The 21,203-nt window shown below is 37.2% G+C and overlaps 1 protein-coding gene across 2 annotated transcripts in view; it reads right to left on the minus strand.

The window, feature by feature from the left end:
- The window catches only part of HDLBP (high density lipoprotein binding protein), a 106,963-nt gene that overhangs the window by 61,558 nt on the left and 24,202 nt on the right, over positions 1–21,203 (minus strand). The window contains exon 2 of one of the 2 annotated variants that reach the window (XM_077153340.1): positions 12,437–12,509. The exons of the other annotated variant lie outside the window; for it this stretch is intronic. The gene's annotated coding sequence lies outside the window, so the exon portion shown is untranslated. The remainder of the gene's footprint in view (positions 1–12,436; positions 12,510–21,203) is intronic. 2 annotated transcript variants of the gene reach the window in all.

Raw genomic sequence — 21,203 nt, forward strand, 5'->3', positions numbered from 1 at the left:
ACCAATCAAAATCCCAACAATTTATTTTTCAGAAATAGAAAAACCAATAAGCAAATTTATCTGGAAGGGCAGGGTGCCCCGAATTGCTAAAAACATCTTGAGGAAAAAAAACGAAGCTGGAGGTCTCGCGCTGCCTGACTTTAAGGCATATTATGAAGCCACAGTGGTCAAAACAGCATGGTATTGGCATAAAGATAGATATATCGACCAATGGAATCGAATAGAGTGCTCAGATATAGACCCTCTCATCTATGGACATTTGATCTTTGATAAGGCAGTCAAGCCAACTCACCTGGGATAGAACAGTCTCTTCAATAAATGGTGCCTAGAGAACAGGATATCTATACGCAAAAGAATGAAAGAAGACCCATATCTCACACCCTATACAAAAGTTAACTCAAAATGGATCAAAGATCTAAACTTTAGGTCTAAGACCATGAAACAGTTAGAGGAAAATGTAGGGAGATATCTTATGAAACTTACAATTGGAGGTGGTTTTATGGACCTTAAACCTAAAGCAAGAGCACTGAAGAAGGAAATAAATAAATGGGAGCTCCTCAAAATTAAACACTTTTGTGCATCAAAGAACTTCATCAAGAAAGTAGAAAGACAGCCTACACAATGGGAGACAAATGGAAATGACATATCAGATAAAGGTCTAGTATCTAGAATTTATAAAGAGATTGTTCAACTCAACAACAAAAAGACAGTCAATCCAATTACAAAATAGGAAAAAGACTTGAACAGACACCTCTCAGAAGAGGAAATACAAATGGCCAAAAGGCACATGAAGAGATGCTCAATGTCCCTGGCCATTAGAGAAATGCAAATCAAAACCACAATGAGACATCATCTCACACCCACCAGAATGGCCATTATCAACAAGACAGAAAATGACAAGTGCTGGAGAGGATGTGGAGAAAGAGGCACACTTATCCACTGCTGGTGGGAATTTCAAATGGTGCAACCACTGTGGAAGGCAGTTTGGCGGCTCCTCAAAAAGCTGAATATTGAATTGCCATATGACCCAGCAATACCATTGCTAGGTATCTACTCAAAGGACTTAAGGGCAAAGACACAAATGGACATTTGCACACCAATGTTTATAGCAGTGTTATTTACAATTGCAAAGAGATGGAAACAGCCAAAATGTCCATCAACAGAAGAATGGCTAAACAAACTGTGGTATATACATACGATGGAATATTATGTAGCTTTAAGACAGGATAAACTTATGAAGCATGTAATAACATGGATGGACCTAGAGAACATTATGCTGAGTGAGTCTAGCCAAAAACTAAAGGACAAATACTGTATGGTCCCACTGATGTGAACCGACATTAGAGAATAATCTTGGAATATGTCATTGGTAAGAGAGACCAGCAGGAGTTAGAAACAGGGTAAGATAATGGGTAATTGGAGCTGAAGGGATACAGACTGTGCAACAGGACTAGATACAAAAACTCAGAAATGGACAGCACAATACTACCTAATTGTAATGTAATTTTGTTAAAACACTGAATGAAGCTGCATCTGAGCTATAGTTTTTTTTGTTTGTTTGTTTGTGTTTTTTTATATATATTTATTTTTTATTTTTTTATTATTATTTTTATTTTTTTCTCTATATTATCATTCTATATCTTTTTGTGTTGTTTTGCTAGTTCTTTTCCTAAATCGATGCAAATGTACTAAGAAATGATGATCTTACATCTATGTGATGATATTAAGAATTACTGATTGCATATGTAAAATGGAATGATTTCTAAATGTTGTATTAATTTTTTTAATTAATAAAAAATAAATAAATAAATAATAGGGGGAACAAATGTTAAAAATAAATTTAGTTTGAAGTGCTAGTAGTAAATGAAAGCGAGGGGTAAGGGGTATGGCATGTATAATCCTTTTTTTTCTGTTATCGTTTTATTTCTTTTTCTGTTGTCACTTATTTTTTTCTAAATCGATGCAAATGTTCTAGAAATGATGAATATGCAACTATGTGATGATACTAAGAATTACTGATTGTATATGTAGGAATGGAATGATATCTTAATGTTTTGTTTGTTAATTTTTTTTAATTAATAATAAAAAAAAAAAGTATCCAGGGCAGAGTGCTGGTGGCTCAGTGGCAGAGTTCTTGCTTGCCATGCCGGAGACCTTGGTTCGATTCCCAGAGCCTGCCCATACAAAAAATATATATATATATCTGATATAATTAACCCATTCCTGATAAAAACCAGGGACACAAGGAAACTCCTGTAACTGGGCCATTACCCAGTTCTACCAAACCCTCATTAGGGGCGCTAAGAGGATGCAGCTTGTATCCATGAAACCCTACACCAGAGATCCCACCCAGGCACTAAAGAAAGAAAAAGAAAGGAAGGAAGATTAGAAAAGAATCAAAACTGCCAATGTTCAAGACAATACAACTCTCTAAATAGAAAATCCTGGAAAATCTATGGACACACTATTAGAACTAATTAAAAAGTTCAGTAAGTTTGTTGGAAACAAGATCAATACACAAAATCAACTGTTTCAGAACACCAGCTACAAACTATTAAAATGTTACCTTATAATTGCAACACTTACAACAGCTACAAAAATGGGAAAATACTTATAAATCTAATAAGAAAAGTATATAATTTTGGGGAATATTATAAAAGCCCATATCAAAGTACATAAAAGATAGAGAAATTCCACATTAACCCAGAAGACTTAAATGTAATACTGTTAATTCTCCCTAAATAAACAAGAAATCTGATGCAAACACAACCTAAATACTCAGTTTTTTTTCTCTTTTGGTGGAACATTAGAAGCTGATTTAAAAATTTATATGAAAGATCAAGGGCCAGGAACAGCCAACAGATTGTGAAGAAGAGCATGCAGAGGTGGGGTGGGGTGGGGTGGAGGTTACTGGTCCCCCGAAGGTCAAGATACCATAGGGGTGGTAATTAGGACAGAGTGGGGCAGGCAGGCACAGGTGAAGAGAGCCCCCACCACTCACCAGGGCTAATAAAGCTGAAGAGACACACAGTTCATGAGAGAACAACCCCACATTTAGATGTATACTTGGAGCCAAAACAAATGCATGCAAGGACATTCACCGCAGAACTGCAGCCACAGCCAAAAACATTAAACAACCTCATTGTCTCTGGATACACCTGGATAAATGGAGATGTGTGGATTATGCTACCAGTTATCTCTGCATTGCCCAGCTACCTGGCAGGCACATCCTGAAGCGGGGCCGTTTTGGTGGGAGTCATCTCAGTAGCGGTGCGTGACCCCAGCCTCTCACCTGTGTGATGCTGTAGGAAACTGGTACGAGGAGATGGTTTTTGGTGCCCCCACATTCTGAGTGGGCTGGGGATTAGGTTCAGGAAAGAAAGAGACAGATAGGTTTTTATCTCTTTCACAGAGAAACTATACTAACAAACCCCTATGATGATGAAGCTTATTTATATTTGGCTATTAAAACTGTAGTGTCAGACCTAAACTGACTTTTAGTATAGTCTAATTTTGAACACATCAAAACTAGGTTCCTTTCTTTGTGTGAGATAGTCTTAGGTACATTCAACTCATCAGGCAGTACAAGCCAAGATGAGAGAAGAACACATCACTGCAGCCCATGCTTTCCTTTTACACTGCCTTCCTGTTATCCCATTTGCTAATTCTCAGCTTCATGTATTTTCAGAAAGTCACAGAAAGGGTAACTTAGCATATTCTTCAATGCCACCAAAGAAGATACTTCCCGGTAATGTGAAAATATGCAAAGACATACGTTTTTGCTAAGTGGTATGGTCATGGCAGGGCCTGTCATGGAAAGAGACTAGAGAAAACATCTACTCAAAAGGACACCTGAGTTCAGATTCCTGCTCAGCAAGCACTGGGTTACCCTGGGTAGTTGTGTGAATTCCCACCAAGGATATACATTTGTAAACATTAAATAGATCATGGAAGATAATGTCTGTAGAAGAACAAGCCCCACAGAAGGTACCTCACCTGTTTGGGGATGTCAGCATTTAATTCCACTAGATGAATAGATCACATTTCCCAAAATGGATCCATTTAAACTACTACTGTACTACATTAACTTTATGAATACTAAATTATTTATCCTTATTTATACAATAAAGAATAATATTAACTTGTTTAGAGCTGAATTCAAGAACATATGTCTGATGACTATACCTTATGATATATTTAAAAAGAGGGTGGGGCGGGGAAGATGGCCAAATAGAGTAGCTTGAGACTAGCCCTGCTCAGCGGAATAATCAGAGTAGGGATAGGAGGCACCTGAGCAGTTGCCACAGCTCTACACATGTGCACAAAGGGCTCTGTGCCTTAGACCAGCGTATACCAGGGTTATGCCTGCCAGACTGGTGCACCAGCATAGCTACATCCTCCCGGGCCGCTGTGTACCCACATTCATAAGCATCAGCGTAACAATCCCAATCTGCACCTATACCTGCCCTGAAACAAATCACCACACTAAGTGTCCCAACCTGTACCCTGCTCCCAGTTGTACAACCAACCTGCAAACACAAGGCCTTAGACTACCTAAAGAAATCAACTCCCAAAGTAAACCAATCAAGTTATTTACTTGCCATGAAGACAACAGAAGATCACTAAGCATATCACAATGCAGACCAGATAAAGCCCTGCCTAATGACCAAATTAAAACACCAGAGGAGACACAGATGTTAGAACAACTAATCAAAGACATTCATACAACTCTACTTAATAAAATAAGTGGGAGAGCAAATGACATAAAGAAGATCATGAGAAGAACATAAACAGGAATTTGAAAGAATAAACAGAAAAATGGCAGATATCACAGAGATTAAGGACCCTGTTGACCAAATAAAAAACATATTAGATGCACACAACACCAGATTTGAAGAGACAGAAGAAAGAATAACTGATACAGAAGAAAGGATAATTCAAAACAGCAAATGGCAAAAAAGATGGAAAAACTGAATTGGAACTCAGGGAAATGTTAGACAAAACAAAGCGCGCAAACATAAGAATCTTTAGTGTCCCAGAAGAAGAAGAGAGGAGTAAAGGGCTAGGAAGAATAGTTGAGGATATAATGGGGGAAAACTTCCCAACCCTCATAAAGGACATAAATATATAATACAAAGAAGCCCAAAGAATTCCAAACAGAATAAATTCAAATAGGCCTTCCCCAAGGAACATACTAATCTGTCAAATGTTGAAGAGAAGCAAAAAATCCTAAAAGCAGCAAGAGAAAAATGATCTACTACATACAAGGGAAATCAAATAAGACTGAGTTCAGACTACTCAGCTAGCACCCTCGGGGTGAGAAGGGAGTGGTATGATATATTCAAGACCTTGAAAGAGAAAGACTTCCAGCCAAGAATTCTGTACCTAGCCAAACTGTCCTTCAAAACTGAGGGAGAGATTAAAGTTTTCACAAAGAAGTTCTGAAAGAATTTGTCAACAAGAGACTGGGTCTACAAGAAATACTAAAAGGAGTTCTGCTGACAGAAAAAAAAAAAAGACAGGAGAGGGAGGTCTGGAGGAGGGCACAGAATTGAAGAGTACCACTAAAGGTAATTTAAAGAATACAAAGAGAAAGAGGGGAAAAGAATATATAGATCTGACAAATAAAATAAAAAAGATAAGATGGTGAGTTCAAGAAATGCCTTTTCTGTAATAACTCTGAATGCTAATAAACTTACCAATTAAAAGTTACAGACTGGCAGAATGGATTAAGAAACATTAACCCAGCTATATGCTTACAAGAGACTGATCTTAGACACAAGGATACAAATAGATTGACAGTGAAAGGATGGAAAAAGATTTTCCAGGCAAGTTGTAACCAAAGAAAGCAGGAGTAGCTATATCAGACAAAATAGACGTCAAATGTGAAGATATCATAAGAGACAAAGAAGGATACTAGATACTAATTAAAGGGTCAATTCACCAGACAAAGAAGGATACTAGATACTAATTAAAGGGTCAATTCACCAAGAAGATGTAAGAATCATAAATCTTTATGCTCCCAATCAAGGAGCTCCAAAGTACAAGAGTCAGATATTGGCAAAACTGAAGGGAGCGACAGACGTTTTAACAGTAATAGTAGGGGATTTCAATACACCCATCTCCTCTATAGATAGAACAACCAGACAGAAGATCAACAAGGAAATAGAGAAGTTAAATAACTTGATAAATGAATTAGACCTAACAGACATATATAGGTTACTGCATTCCAAAGCACGTGGATATACATTCTTCTCTAGTGCTCATGGTGCTGGGGCAAAAAAACAGGTCTTTATATATTTAAAAACACCGAAATTATTCAAAGCATTTTCTCTGATCACAATGGGATGAGGCTGGATCTCAATAAGCAAAAAATGAGAACATTCACAAATATATGGAGACTAAACACACTCTTACACAACCAGTGGGTCAAAGAAGAAATTGCTGGAGAAATCAGTAGCTATGTGGAGATGAATGAAAACGAGAATACAACGTATCAGAACTTCTGTGATGTGGCAAAGGATGTGCTGAGAGGGAAACTTACTGCCCTAAATAATGATATTAAAAAACAAGAAAGAGCAAAAAACCTAACAGCACACCTGGAGGAACTTGAGAAAGAACAGCAAACTAACCCCAAAGCAAACAGGAGACGAGAAATAACAAAGATTAAAGCAGAGATAAATGAATGGGAGAAAAAAAGAACAATAGAAAGAATCAATAAAATTGATGGGCTACTAGCAAGACTGACAAAGAAAAAAAGAGAGGATGCAAATAAAATCAGAAATGAGAAGGGGTGCATTACCATAGACCCTGAAGAAATAAAAGACATCATAAAAGGATACTATGAACAACTATATGCTAACAAACTAGACAACTTAGATGAAATGGACAAATTTCTGGTGACACACAAACAAGCTACACTGACACAGGAAGAAATAGAAGATCTCAACAAACCAATCACAAGTAAAGAGATTTAATCAGTCCTCAAAAATCTTCCTACAAAGAAAAGCCCAGGGCCAGATGGCTTCACAAACATTCCAGGAAGAACTAACACCAACCCTACTCAAACTATTCCAAAAAATTGAGGAAAAGGAACTCTAACTCATTTTATGAAGCTAACATCATTTTTTAATGGGTAAACATGTTAAAAGAAAGGAAAACTACAGGCCAATCTCCCTAATGAACACAGATGTAAAATTCTCAATAAAATATTAGCAAATCGAATCCAACAGCACATTAAAAGAATTATACACCATGACCAAGTGGGGTTTATACCAGGAATGCAAGGATGCTTCAACACAAGAAAATCAATTAATGTAATACAGCACATTAACAAATAGAAAGGGAAAAAATCACATCATCATTTCAATTGATGCTGAAAAAGCATTCAACAAAATTCAGCATCCTTTTCTGATAAAAACACTCCAATAGATAGGAATTCAAAGGTAACTACCTCAATATGAAAAAGGGAATATACGAAAAACCGATAGCCAGCATCGTACTCAATGGAGAGAGACTGAAAACTTTCACCCTAAGATTAGGTGCAAGACAAGGATGGCCACTGTCACCACTATTATTCAACATTGTGCTAGAAGTTCTAGCTAGAGCAATCAGGCAGGACAAAGAAATAAAAGGCATCCAAATTGGAAAGGAAGAAGTAAAACTCTCATTATTTGCAGATGATATACTTTACTTAGAAGATCCTGAGAAATCTATAGCAAAGTTACTTGAGCTAATAAACAGATTCAGCAAGGTGGTAGGATATAAAATTAATGTGCAAAAATCAGTAACATTTCTATTCACAAGCAATAGCCTAGCTGAGGACTCAGTGAAGGAAAAAATTCCATTCAAAATAGCAACTGAAGAATCAAATACTTAGGAATGAACTTAACTAGGGATGTGAAGGACTTGTACACAGAAAATTATGTAACATTGCTAAACGAAATCAAACGAGATCTAAATAGGTGGAAAGACATTCCTTGTTCATGAACAGGGAGGCTAAATATAGTTTAGATGTCAATCCTCCCCAAACTGATCTACAGATTCAACACAGTACCAACAAAAATTCCAACAACCTAATTTGAAGATTTGGAAAAGCTAACTACTAAATTCATGTGGAAGGGAAAGAGACCCTGAATAGCTAAAAGCATCCTAAAAGAGAAGCATGGTATTGGCACAAAGACAGTATGGTACTGGCACAAAGACAGAAGGATTGACCAATGGAACTGAATTGAGAGTGTAGAAATAGACCACCTACTCTATGGTCAACTGATTTTTGACAAGACCCCCAAATCTTCTGAACTGGGACAAAACAGTCTTTTCAAAATTGGGCATGGATAAACTGGATATCAACAGCTAAGAGAATGAAAGAGGACCCCTATCTTATACCCTACACAAAAATTAACTCAAAGTGGATCAAACACCTAAATATAAGAACTAGCACCATAAAGCTTCTAGAAGAAAATGTAGGGAAACACTTTGAAGACCAAGTAACAGGAGGTAGCCTCCCAAACTTTACACCCAAAGCACAAGCAACAAAAGAAAAAGTAGATAAAAAAAAATACATACACAGGAACTCCTCAAAATCAAATGCTTCTGCACTTAAAAACACTTTGTCCAAAAGGTGAAAAGGCAGCCAACTTAATGGGAGAAAATATTTAGAAATCACATATGGAACAAAGGTTTAATTTCCTGTATAAACAAAGAAATCATGCACTCAACAACAAAAGAACAACCCAGTTATAAAACGGGCTAAAGATATGAATAGGCATTTTCCTGAAGAGCACATACAGATGGCTCAAAAGCATATGAAGAGATGCTCATTTTCACTGGCTATAAGGGAAATGCAAATCAAGACTACAATGAGGGTGGGCCATGGTGGCTCAGTGGCAGAGTTCTAGCCTGCCATGCCAGAGACCCAGGTTCGATTCCCAGTGCCTGTGCATGCAAAAAAAAAAGAAAAGAAAAAAAGACTACAATGATACCACCCCACACCTATAAGAATGGCTGCTATTAAACAAAGAGGAAACTATAAATGTTGGAGAGGATGTGCAAAAACTGGGACACTTATGCACTGCTGGTAGGAATGTATAATGGTGCAGGCACTATGGAAAACTGTTTGGTGGTTCCTTAGGAAACTAAGTATCGAGTTGCCCTATGACCCAGCAATAGCACTACCTGGTATATACCCAGAAGAGCTAAAAGCAACGACACAAACACACATTTTCACACTTATGTTCCTAGCACCATTATTCACAATCGCTGAAAGATGGAAATAAACCAAATGCCCATCAACAGAGGAGTGGATCAACAAAATGTGGTATATACATATGATGGAATATTATGCAGTAGTAAGACAAAATAACATGCTAAGCACGTGACACAATGAATGAGCCTTGAGGACATAATGCTTATTGAAAATGGCCAGATACAAAAGGACAGATACTGTATGATTTCACTTTTATGAGCAGCATAAAGATATAATCAGAGGCTTATAATACAGAATATAGGGGACGTAGAGATACATAGAAGCTAGAGATGGGTGAACCGTTAGGTAATGAGGTTTGAACTCCAATGGAAGGGAAAGGATAGGAGTGAAGGTGGTTCTCTGGTGGGTCTATAAGTAATATTACCATATTGAAGATGAAGAAGATTGAAAGTATAGACCTACATGTCTACTGATAACACTAGAAATAATGAATTCCTTCTTGCAAGAATTACTTCAAAGATATAATTCTTGTACAAAGAGTGTTTAAGTCCAGGGTACAGGGGAAAAACTGCTATTGCACGCTATGAGGTATGTTCAAAAGGAAACCATCAGCACTACCACAGCAATAAAAGAGGTAAATAATGGTGCCAGGGACAAAAGTTAAGAGGAGGTTTAGATTTCCTATTTGGCAAGGGTGTGTTTATTGGTTTTCTTTCTCTTGGGAACAATGAAATTATCTAAAATTGAGAATACTGATGGACTATGGACTTTGGGCCCTCTGCATGATGCCCGATGAATGCAGGTGGCAGAAGGATGCACTGATGGAGAAGTAGACTGGCGAATGATGGTGTATACTTACAACAAAGGTTGCGCTGCTACAAAAAGGAACAAAGTCGTGAGGCATGCAACGATGTGAATGAACATGTGGGATATTTGTTGAGACAAAATAAGTGAGAAACAAAAAAACAATGGTATAGTTACCTTTAGAAAATGCTTACAAGAAAACAGGGGCCTACATTGTAAGCTTTTAGAGCAGACACAGTTATTCCAGAGTGGTGATTATTTCTGGATTTTGAAGCTGTTTTTATACATAACCTGATATTTAGAGATAAGAATGAAGCTGAATAAGTTGGGGTTAAAGTAATTCAGAACACAGGGGTAAGGAAGACAGTATCTATATTTTAGAACCACACATACTCTTGGAGACCAATGGAAGAAAGGTTTATTTGGTCTGGATCTGAAATTTTCTGTAATGCATAATCTAATTCAATTTATCTGTATAGCTCATTTGCACAACTGTAACATAGGGAACACAGAATAAGAAAGAGGTCCTTTAATCCTGTATAGATTATTTAAATGCATAGATACATCCTGGAGTACATTAAGCAGATAATCAACAAGTATTGGCAAAGTTCCCTGAGGGATGGGAGAAAGAATATGGAACTATTAAACCTCACCATCAGGGAATCCATTGATACAGTGTCAAACTTTAGGGACACCCAAATAAGTAGACCATGCTCTCGATCATTAGGCTTACTCTTATGAAGCTTATGTAGGTGGTGGAGAAGTTTAGACTACCCATAGGCATGGCTAAGAGTTACTTCTAGAGGACCTCTTGTTGCTCAGATGTGGCCTCAGTCTCTCTAAACCCAACTCTGCAAGTGAAATCATTGCCCTCGTCCCTACGTGGGACATGACATCCAGGGGTGAAAGTCTCCTTGGTGACATGGGAGATGACTCTCAGGGATGAATCCAGACCTAGCACAGTGGGATAAACAATAACATCCTGACCAAAAGGGAGAAAAATGTAATTAATAAAGTATCAGTGATACAGAGAGCTCAAATAGAGTCAAGAGGCTACTCTGGAGGTTGCTCTTACATGAGCTTCAGTTAGACCTTGCTACGGATCATAACCTGCCAACCCCCAACCAGGATCATTTCAGCCCATCCTAAAGCACACCTAGGGCAATATATAAGATTCCACAAGGGTTCCATGCACTAGAGTAACTTTCCAGAAACCTACAACCTCCAGATGGGTCCCTGGTCCAGATAAACTCTGAAACCTAGCCCAGCCTCTCCAGAACAACAGATAATTCCATCTCCCTACCCCATATTAGTGACAGACCCTTCCAATATCAAAAATTTAGAATGGCTATAGCCCAAACCCCCCTACAGAGAGTGACTGAAAGATCAGAGGTGATGGTGGAGTTATACAGAGAAGATAAAATTCAACAAATGAATATGAATCCTCAATCATAAAATTGATATCTCTTTTAGTGTCCAGTATTTTAGAACAGCTAGAAGTAAATACCTAAATTCTGTAATTATAACCCATGTCAAACTCAGAAATATGTTCTACAACTAATCGTGGTGCTGTGCTTTGAAATTTATAGCTTTTTTGTATATATGTTATTTTTCAAAAAAAAAAAAGAAGGAAAAATAGTCGACTGTGATGATAAAAAAAAATATTGAAGCCCTCTAGCCTCATATATTCTGGAGCAGCTAGAAGGAAAAATAGGAGAGTATCATATGGTAGCCCATGACAAACTCTGGGATCTGTTCTGTAACCAGTTGTTGAAGAGTGCTTTGAAAACTATTGCTTTTTTATTTCTTTGCTTTCTCTATATAAATACTATATAATAAAAAAAAGGGGGGGTGGGGCAAATGTGAGTTTCAAAAGAATAAATTAATATTTTCAAAGAATGAGAGCTATTTTCAGCAACAGGATAACTAATACCCACATAGGGATATTGATCCTTGAAATGACGCTAGTCTGAATTGATACAGGTTGTAAGTCTAGAATATATACCGAACTTTGAAAACTTAGTATGAAAAAATTAGAATAAAAACTACCTCCATTTTTATATTGATTACCTGCTGTATCAAAATATTATTATTGATAATATTTTGAATATACTGGGCTAAAATATATATTACTAAAAGTAATTTCACTTATAACCTTTAATTTTGTAAAGGTGGTTACTAGAAAATTTTAAAACGGATGTGAGGCTCACATTATACTTCACAGTTATGAATAGTACTACTAAAAAGTAACTATTTTTCCAAACTAAAGCCAAAATGTAATGTGACAAAGGAGTTTTCTTACTAGTCAACTTTCTATTACAGTCTTAAAGGAAGGGGAAATAAAACCCCAAGTCATTTATTACAAATCTCTCCTTTAAAGTTAATAAATCGATACAAGGGGAAAAAACAAAATAAAACAAATACTCATCACATCATGGAAATTTCTTCTTCATTGTAAACACCCAGCCCAGGGGCACATGGCCACCGATGAAGGGTTCTGGGAAAGAGAGGACCAAGTTTAGTTAACAATACTTCTTTTAACACTCCCAAAACCAATTAAAAAAACTGGGCAGAAGATATGAATAGACCTTTCACAGAAATGCAGAAAGCATGCATTTACTTTATTTAAAAGAAAAAGCACTGTCATATTCAATATACATAAAATACCCAGAATAGGTAAATTTATAGAGGAAAAAACTATTAGTGGTTTCCAGGGCCTGGAAGGGGGAGTGAGGTGAGAGTAAGGTGACAGGTAAGGGGCATTGGGATTTCTTTCTGGAGTAATGAAAATGTTCTAAAACACTGAAAATGCACAATTCCATGAATATACTTAAAGTCAAAGACCTGTACACTTTAAGTGGGTGAACTGCATGATATCTGAATTATATTTCAATAAAGCTGTTAAAAAAAAAAAAAAGTAGAAAAACTCTCTGTTGGACTTCCGGGTCAAGATGTGCGCATTTTAGTTCGTCCTCCAGAACAACTACTAAATAACCAGAAACAGTACAGAACGGCTCCCGGGGCCATGATAGTGACTGGACACACAGTGTACTCCAGTCTGGACCAGCTGGACCGGCTGCGAGCACCTCCCAGAACTGCGAGTTTCCAAAGCTGTGGCGGCCAGCGCCCCTCCCCCACAGGCCGCTTCCCAGAGGGGAAAGGAAAGGACTTTACCAGCAGTAGGGACAGGGTACAATCAAACGCCAATTGTGGAACTAATGAACAAATTCTGAATACTAAAAATACGCCCCCAGCTTAGGTGAACCTGATCAAAGTGGAGGTTGCTCATTTTTGCCCAGGCGCCAAGGGGACAGGACTGACAGAAAAAGGGGGGAAAAAAAGAAGGAAACAGAGGTTTTTGTGGCTGTGTATCTACAAAGGCTTGACTGCCTCTGGATACAGCAGCAGGAATTGTCAGGCTGCAACTGCTCCAGGCATAGGCAGAAGTGAGCTCTTTTGGGGGCTTATCTGGAGCTTGTGCCTTCCCCAGGGGAGGGGTAAAGCCCCACCCAGGTGGAATCCCTCCATCAAGGAATTCAGACACCAGGGCTTGGTAATTTGAAGCCATTAAAACCAGCCTACAACCTCTCCTCTGTCTCCACCATGCCCCAGCAGGGAGAGTCTGCCAAAGTTAAAGGTACCGCATCATCTTATGCTGGTGGGACCTGCAGTCAGACAAGCACCACATACTGGGCAGGATAAGAAAAATAGAGTTCAGAGACTTCACAGGAAAGTCTTTCAACCTGCTGGGTCTCACCCTCAGGGAAAATTGATGCAGGTGACTCTTTCCTCCTGACAGGAGGCCAGTTAGGTCTGGGAAAATCTGGCCGGGGTCCATAAAATCTTAGTAGACCCTCCTAAGTGTGTGTGGGGGAAGGGCACCACACAACCAGGGCAAGAAACAAGAAAACAAGAACTGAAAAATTCTCCTCTGTTAAACAAAACTTAAGCAAAAGGTCCAGGTAAAGCTGAACGGAATGTCAAAGAACAGATAGACAACAAATTCATCCAGCAAGAAAACCCTAGATAAAAGAAGTGAAAGCAATCTCCAGAATAAACTAATTACGGTAATTAAATGCCTAGACGCCAGCAAAAAATAACAAATCACACCAGGAAAATTGAAGATATGGCCCAGTCAAAGGAACAAACCAATAATTCAAATGACATACAGGAGCTGAAACAATTAATTCAGAATGTACGAACAGACATGGAAAACCTCATGAAAAATCAAATCAATGAATTAAGGGAGGATATAAAGAAGGCAAGGAAAGAACAAAAAGAAGAAACTGAAAGTCTGAAAAAAACAAATCGCAGAACTTATGGGAATGAAAGACAGTAGAAGAGATGAAAAAAAAAACAATGGAAACCTACAATGGTAGATTTCGAGAGACAGAACATAGGATTTCTGAACTAGAGGACGGAACATCTGAAATCCGACAAGAAAAAGAAAAAATAGGGAAAAAAATGGAAAAATATGAACAGGGACTCAGGGAATTGAAAGACAATATGAAGCACACAAATATATGTGCTGTGGGTGTCCCAGAAGGAGAAGAGAAGGGAAAAGGAGGAGAAAAACTAATGGAGGAAATTATCACTGAAAATTTCCCAACTCTTATGAAAGACTTAAAATTACAGATCCAAGACGTGCAGTGTACCCCAAAGAGAATAGATTCAAATAGACATACTCCAAGACATTTAATAATCAGAATGTCAGAGGTCAAAGAGAAAGAGAGGTTCTTGAAAGCAGCAAGAGAAAAGCAATACATCACATACAAGGGAAGCCCAATAAGACTATGCACAGATCTCTCAGCAGAAACCATGGAGGCGAGAAGACAGTGGGATAATATATTTAAATTATTAAAAGAGAAAAACTGCCAACCAAGAATTCTATATCCAGCAAAACTGTCCTTCAAAAATGAGGGAGAAATTAAAACATTTTCAGACAAAAAATCACTGAGAGAATTTGTGACCAAGAGACCAGCTCTGCAAGAAATACTAAAGGGAACACTAGAGACAGATACGAAGACAGAAGAGAGAGGTGTGGAGAAGAGTGTAGAGAGGAAGATTATGAGTAAAGGTAAAAAGAAGGAAAATTAGATATGATATATAAAATCCAGAAGGCAAAATAGTAGAAGTACTACCCATGCAGTAATAACAATGAATGTTAATGGATTAAACTCTCCAATCAAAAGACATAGTCTGGCAGAATGGATTAAAAAACAGGACCCATCCATATGCTATCTCTACTCAAAGGACACAAGGCCAAGGACACAAATGGACAGTTACACACCAATGTTTATAGCAGCATTATTAACAATTACCAAGAGATGGAAACAGCCAAAATGTCCATCAACAGATAGTTGGCTAAACAAACTGTGACATTTACATAAGATGGAATATTATGCAGCTGTAAGACAGAATAAAGTTATGAAGTATGTAACAACATGAATGGACCTTAAGGACATTATGCTGAGTGTGATTAGCTAGAAACAAAAGGACAAATACTGTATGGTCTCAATGATATGAACTGACATAAGTGAATAAACTTGGAATATTTCCTTGTTAGCAGAGACCATCAGGAGATAGAAATAGGGTAAGATATTGGGTAATTGGAGCTGAAGGGATACAGATTGTGCAACAGGACTGAATATAAAAACTCAGAAACGGACAGCACAATATTACCTAACTGTTATGTTAAAACACTGAATGAAGTTGTATATGAGAACGATAGAGGGAGGAGGGCTGGGGCATAAATGAAATCACAAAGAAAGATAGATGATAAAGACTGAGATGGTGTAATCTAGGAATGCCTAGAGTGTATAATGACAGTGACTAAATGTACAATTTAAAAAATGTTTTTGCATGAGGAAGAACAAAAGAATGTCATTACTGCAGTGTGCTGAAAATAGATGATACTTAATATTTTAAAACTTCAACTAATGTGTGAGACTAAAGCAAAAAATGTTTATTTAGTACAAATCTATATTTTGACTAGTGCATCTCCTAATATAACTTATGTAGATAGTTGACTGAACACCTTAAGTACATGGAACTTTGTATAGGACATGAGATTTTGTTGGTTTGTCCAGGTGATGCCCTGATGAATCCCAGAGTGATTTGATCAGTGAGTGGAAAAGTATTTGCAAAGTCCCCTTTGGGGAATGGTGAGAACGGGGGAAAACTCAACTTCCCCAAGTTGAATTCTTGATATTCTCACAAGCAGTGTGGACAACCAAAGCTATAGGCTGAGCCCCCAGTTTTGGGGTTTGTTCATATGAAACTTAACCCCACAGGGGATAGGTCAAGCCTACTTAAAATTAAGCCTAAGAGACACCCCCAAGAGAACCTCTTTTGTTGCTCACGTGGCCTCTTTCTCCAGCCAACACAGCAAGCAGACTCACCACCCTCCCCCTGTCTACGTGGGACATGACTACCAGGGGTGTGGATCTTCCTGGCAGTGTGGGACAGAAATCCCAGAATGAGCTGAGATTCAGCACCAAGGGATTGAGAAAAACTCTAGAATGATCTGAGACCCAGCATCAAGGGATTGAGAAAACCTTCTCAACCAAAAGGGGGAAGAATGAAATGAGACAAAGTGTCAATGGCTGAGAGATTCCAAACAGAGTCCAGAGGTTATCCTGGAGGTTATTCTTATGCATTAAGTAGATATCACCTTGTTATCCAAGATGTAATGGAGAGGCTGGAGGGAACTCCCTGAAAATGTAGAGTTGTGTTCCAGTAGCCATGTCTCTTGATGATGATTGTATAATGATAAAGCTGTCACAATGTGACTGTGTGATTGTGAAAACCTTGTGTCTGACACTCCTTTTATCTACCTTGTCAACAAATGAGAGAAACATATGGAATAAAAATAAATAATAGGGGGAACAAATGTTAAAATAGATTTAGTTTGAAATGCTAGTGATCAATGAAAGGGATCAGTAAGGGGTATGGCCTGGAATATTTTTTTTTCTGTTTGTTATATTTTTCTGTTGTCTTTTTATTTCTTTTTCTGAATTGATGCTAATGTTCTGGGAAATGATCATGATGATGAGTATGCGACTATGTGATGATATTGTGAATTGCTGAGTATATGTGTTGGGAATGTTTGTTTCTTGTATTTTTTTTAATTATTAAAAAAATTTAAAAAAAAAGAAGTAAATGGGAAGTAGGACGATATTCTATATTTTACCTATCAATTTGGTAAAGACAAAGTCTGACGACTGTCAAAAAGGTGTGGGAAAACTACTTTGTTGTTTGAGGAATAATAATTGGTATGATGTCTTTATAGAGCAACTTGATTATGTAGAATTAGAAATACAAGTAATCTTTAAACCAGCAATTCCTACCTCTAAAGATTTCTCACAGATACAGTCATATGTATGTACCTAAAGATATATGTAAAATTTATTCACTTTTAAATGGGGTAAATTTTTCATGAACATGAAAACCATTTTAAGTGGACAATTCTTTGACATTAAGTATATAGACAATATTGTGTAACTTTCATCACTATTTCAAGATTATTTTCATCATCCCAAAAGAGAACCCATCCTCATTTACCATTGGTAGTAATATCCTCATTGGTAGTAATCATCCCTGATTTAAGTTATTTCTGTCCTCTCTCTTTTTTATTGGTTTGGCTGTTTGGCTAGGGCTTTGTTGATTTTATTGATCTCTCTCTCTCCCCCTTCTTTCCGCCCTCCCTCACTCTCTCTCGCTCTCTCTCACACACACACACACACCTTTTCATTGTGGTGATTCTCGCTATTATTTTTCTATTCCCTATTTCATTCACCTCCAATCTAAACTTTATTATTTCCTTCCTTCTAACTAAAGGTTTAGGTTTGTTCTTCCTGTTCTAGTTTCTTTAGGGGTAAACTTACATTATTGGTATGTGATCTTTCATCTTTTTTAATGTAGGCATTTTAAAGCTATAAATTTCCCCGTGAGCAATGCCTTTGCTGCATCTCATACATTCTGGTATGCTGTATTTTCATTTTTGTTTGTCTTAAGATATTTCCTAGTTTCCCTTGTGTGACTTCTTCTTTGATCAACTACTTAATTTTATGTTAACTTCTACATACTTGGACATTTTCTAGTTTTCCTTCTATTTTTGATTTCTAGGTTTATTCCACTTTGGTCTGAAAAGATATTTCGTATGATTTCAATATTTTAAAATGTATTAAGATTGCATTTGTGACCTAATATGTGGTCTATCCTGGAAAATGTTCCATAACTACTTAAGAATGTGTATTCTGCTGTTGTTGCGTGGAGTGTTCTACAGAGGTCGTTTACTAATTGGCCAATAGCATTGTTCAAGCCCTCTATTCTCTTCCTGATCTTCTGTTTAGTTGTTCTATCATTTATTCAAAGTGTACTGAAGTGTCCAACTATTATCATAGAATTATCTATTCCACTCTTTGATTCTGTCAATTTTCCCTTCATATATTTTGGGGCTTTATTGTGAGTTGCTTCTATGTTTATGATTGTTATATCTTCTTGCTCTATTGAACCTTTTATCAGTATGTAATACCCTTCTTTGTCTCTTGTAATCTTTTTTGACTTAAAGTTTATTTGGTCTGACAAAAATACAGCAATACCAGCTCTCTTATGATGACTATTGCTTGTATCGAATTTCTTTTTTGATCTTTTTTGCTTTCAACCTGTGTTTTTGTACCTAAAGTTTCTCTTGTAGACAGCACATGGATGGATCATGCTTTTTCAACCAATCTGCCATTCTCTGCCTTTTAATAGGGGAGTTTAATCCATGACATTTTTGGTTTGAAAATATTATGTACCTCAGAAAAGTCATGCTTTCATCCTAATCCAATTTGTGGGAACAGCTGTTTGTTTTAATCCTGATTTAATAGTGTAGGTTGGAGACTTTCGATTATCTCCATGGAGATGTGCCATACCCAATTGTGGGTATGGCCTTTTGATTAGATGGAAATGTGACTCCACCCATTCCAGGTGGTCTTGATTAGTTTACAGGAATCCTTTAAAGGAGGAAACATTTTACAGAGAGCAGAGCAGACACAGATGCCAACAATTAGAGAACAGAGACACAGATGTTTGGAGCCCAGCAGAGGTTGCCATGAGATGTGAAACAAACCAGAACCTTGAGAGAGCCAAGGGAAACCAAGAGATGAAAACCAGCCCCAGAGAAGCAAAGTGAGAGGCTAAAAGCAACAGAGCCCAGGAGCTGGGACCAGCATGCCTTCCCAGCTGACAGAGGTGTTCCAGATGCACTGGCCTTTCTTGAATTAAGGTATCTTTCTCTAGATGCCTTAGTTTGGACATTTTCATAGGCTTAGAAGTGTAAACTTGTAATTCATTAAATTTCCTTTTTAAAAGCTGTTCCATTTCTGGTATATCATATCTGGCAGCTTACAAACTAACACAACATTTACGATAATAACTGAGAAAGGATTAACTTGTGCCATTCAGTGCTTTGTTTTTTTGTGTATATTACATACTTTTTGTTCAAGTATTCCATGATTGCCTTTTTAAAAATTTAATTGTTTTTGCAGTGTACCACTCTGATACCCTTTTTTTTCTCTGTAATTTTTAGCTATTTTCTTAGCAGCTCCCTTTATAATTACTATTAACATCTTAAACTAATACCAACCTAGTTTCAGTAGTATACAAACATTACTATTTATATCTATCTTTTGCCCTCTATGTTGTTATTGCCTCAAGATTACTTCATTATACACTTTATGCCATTAACATGGATTCATAATGCTGTTTTACACATCTTCCTGATAAATCATATGGGAGTTGGGGGTAAACTAGAAGTATAATACAGGATTTTACATTTACCCAGGTAATTGTATTTACCAATGTTCTTTCCTTCTTCTGATGGCTTTGAGTTATTGTCCAGTATCCTTTTATTTCAGTCTGAAGGATTCCCTTTAGAATTTCTTACAGACTAGGACTTCTGGCAAAGAATTCATTCAGTTTTGGTTTATCAGGAAATTTCATAATTTCTCTGAAATTTATTTATTTTAAGAGAAGTTCTAAGTATAGAGAAAAATCATGCAGAAGATACAGGGTTCCCATATACCACCCTATTTGTCTTTATTTTTGAAAGATAATTTTGCCAGATACAGAATTGGTGGTTGAGTTTTTTCTTTACGGATTTTCAATATGCCATTTCACTGTCTCCTGGCCTCCTCCTCTGCTGGAAAATCCTCTGCTAATTTTATTGAGGATCCTTGTATGTAACAAGTCACTTCTTTCTTGCTGTTTTCAAAATATTCTTGGTCTTTGGGGTTTGACAATTTCACTCTAACTTGTCTCAGTTTAGATCTATTAAGAGTCTATCCTGCTTGGAGTTTACTGAGCCTCCTGGATGTGTACTTCCATGCCTTTCATCAGATTTGGGAAGTTTTGGCCCTTTGTTCTTCAAACAGTTAATACTATTTCTATTCCTTTCTCTCCTTCCAGTACTTCTGAGACTCCAGTGATGTGTATAGTTAGTATATCTGATGGTGTCCCACATGTCCTTCAGGCTGTTCATTTTTCTTCATTATTTTTTCTTTCTGCTCCTCATTCTGGATAATTTTAACAGTCTTGTCTTCAGGTTCACTGATCCTTTCTTTTTCCTGATAAAATCTGTTGTTGAATCCATCTAATGAGTGTTTCATTTTAATTATTGTACTATTCTAGCTTCAAAACTTCTGTTTAGCTCCTTCTAATTTCTATCTCTTTTTTTTTAGACAACATTTTCCCAATTTTCTTTAGCTCACTGAACATACTTAAGACAGTTAAACTCTTTCACTAATAGTTCTAGTTATGAGCTTCCTCAAGGATGGTTTCCACCAAATTATTTTTTCCTGTGATTGAGCCATACTTTCCTATATGTTTATAATTTTTGTTCGAACTGGGCATCTTGAGTATTATGTTGTTGTAATTCTGGAAATTTAGTTATCCCACTCATCTGGGATTGATGAGGTTGTTGTTGTTGAGGGCTGGAGCCATCAATTTGTGACTTTTCCAAACTATTTTGCTCCTATTAAGGGTATAAAGAGAAAAAAGAAAACAAAACTAAGTACTTTCTCTTTAAAAGTCCTCTGCTGCAATGGACTGGGGGCAGTTGAAACAATGGCTGCCTTCAGAATGGACCCCTGGATTTTAGAAGCCTAAGACCTTACTGTCTACCATGGCACATGCAAGGTGGACCAGG

The sequence above is a fragment of the Tamandua tetradactyla genome, chromosome 3 (assembly GCF_023851605.1).
Source record: "Tamandua tetradactyla isolate mTamTet1 chromosome 3, mTamTet1.pri, whole genome shotgun sequence".
In the NCBI taxonomy this organism is placed as follows: Eukaryota; Metazoa; Chordata; class Mammalia; order Pilosa; family Myrmecophagidae; genus Tamandua; species Tamandua tetradactyla.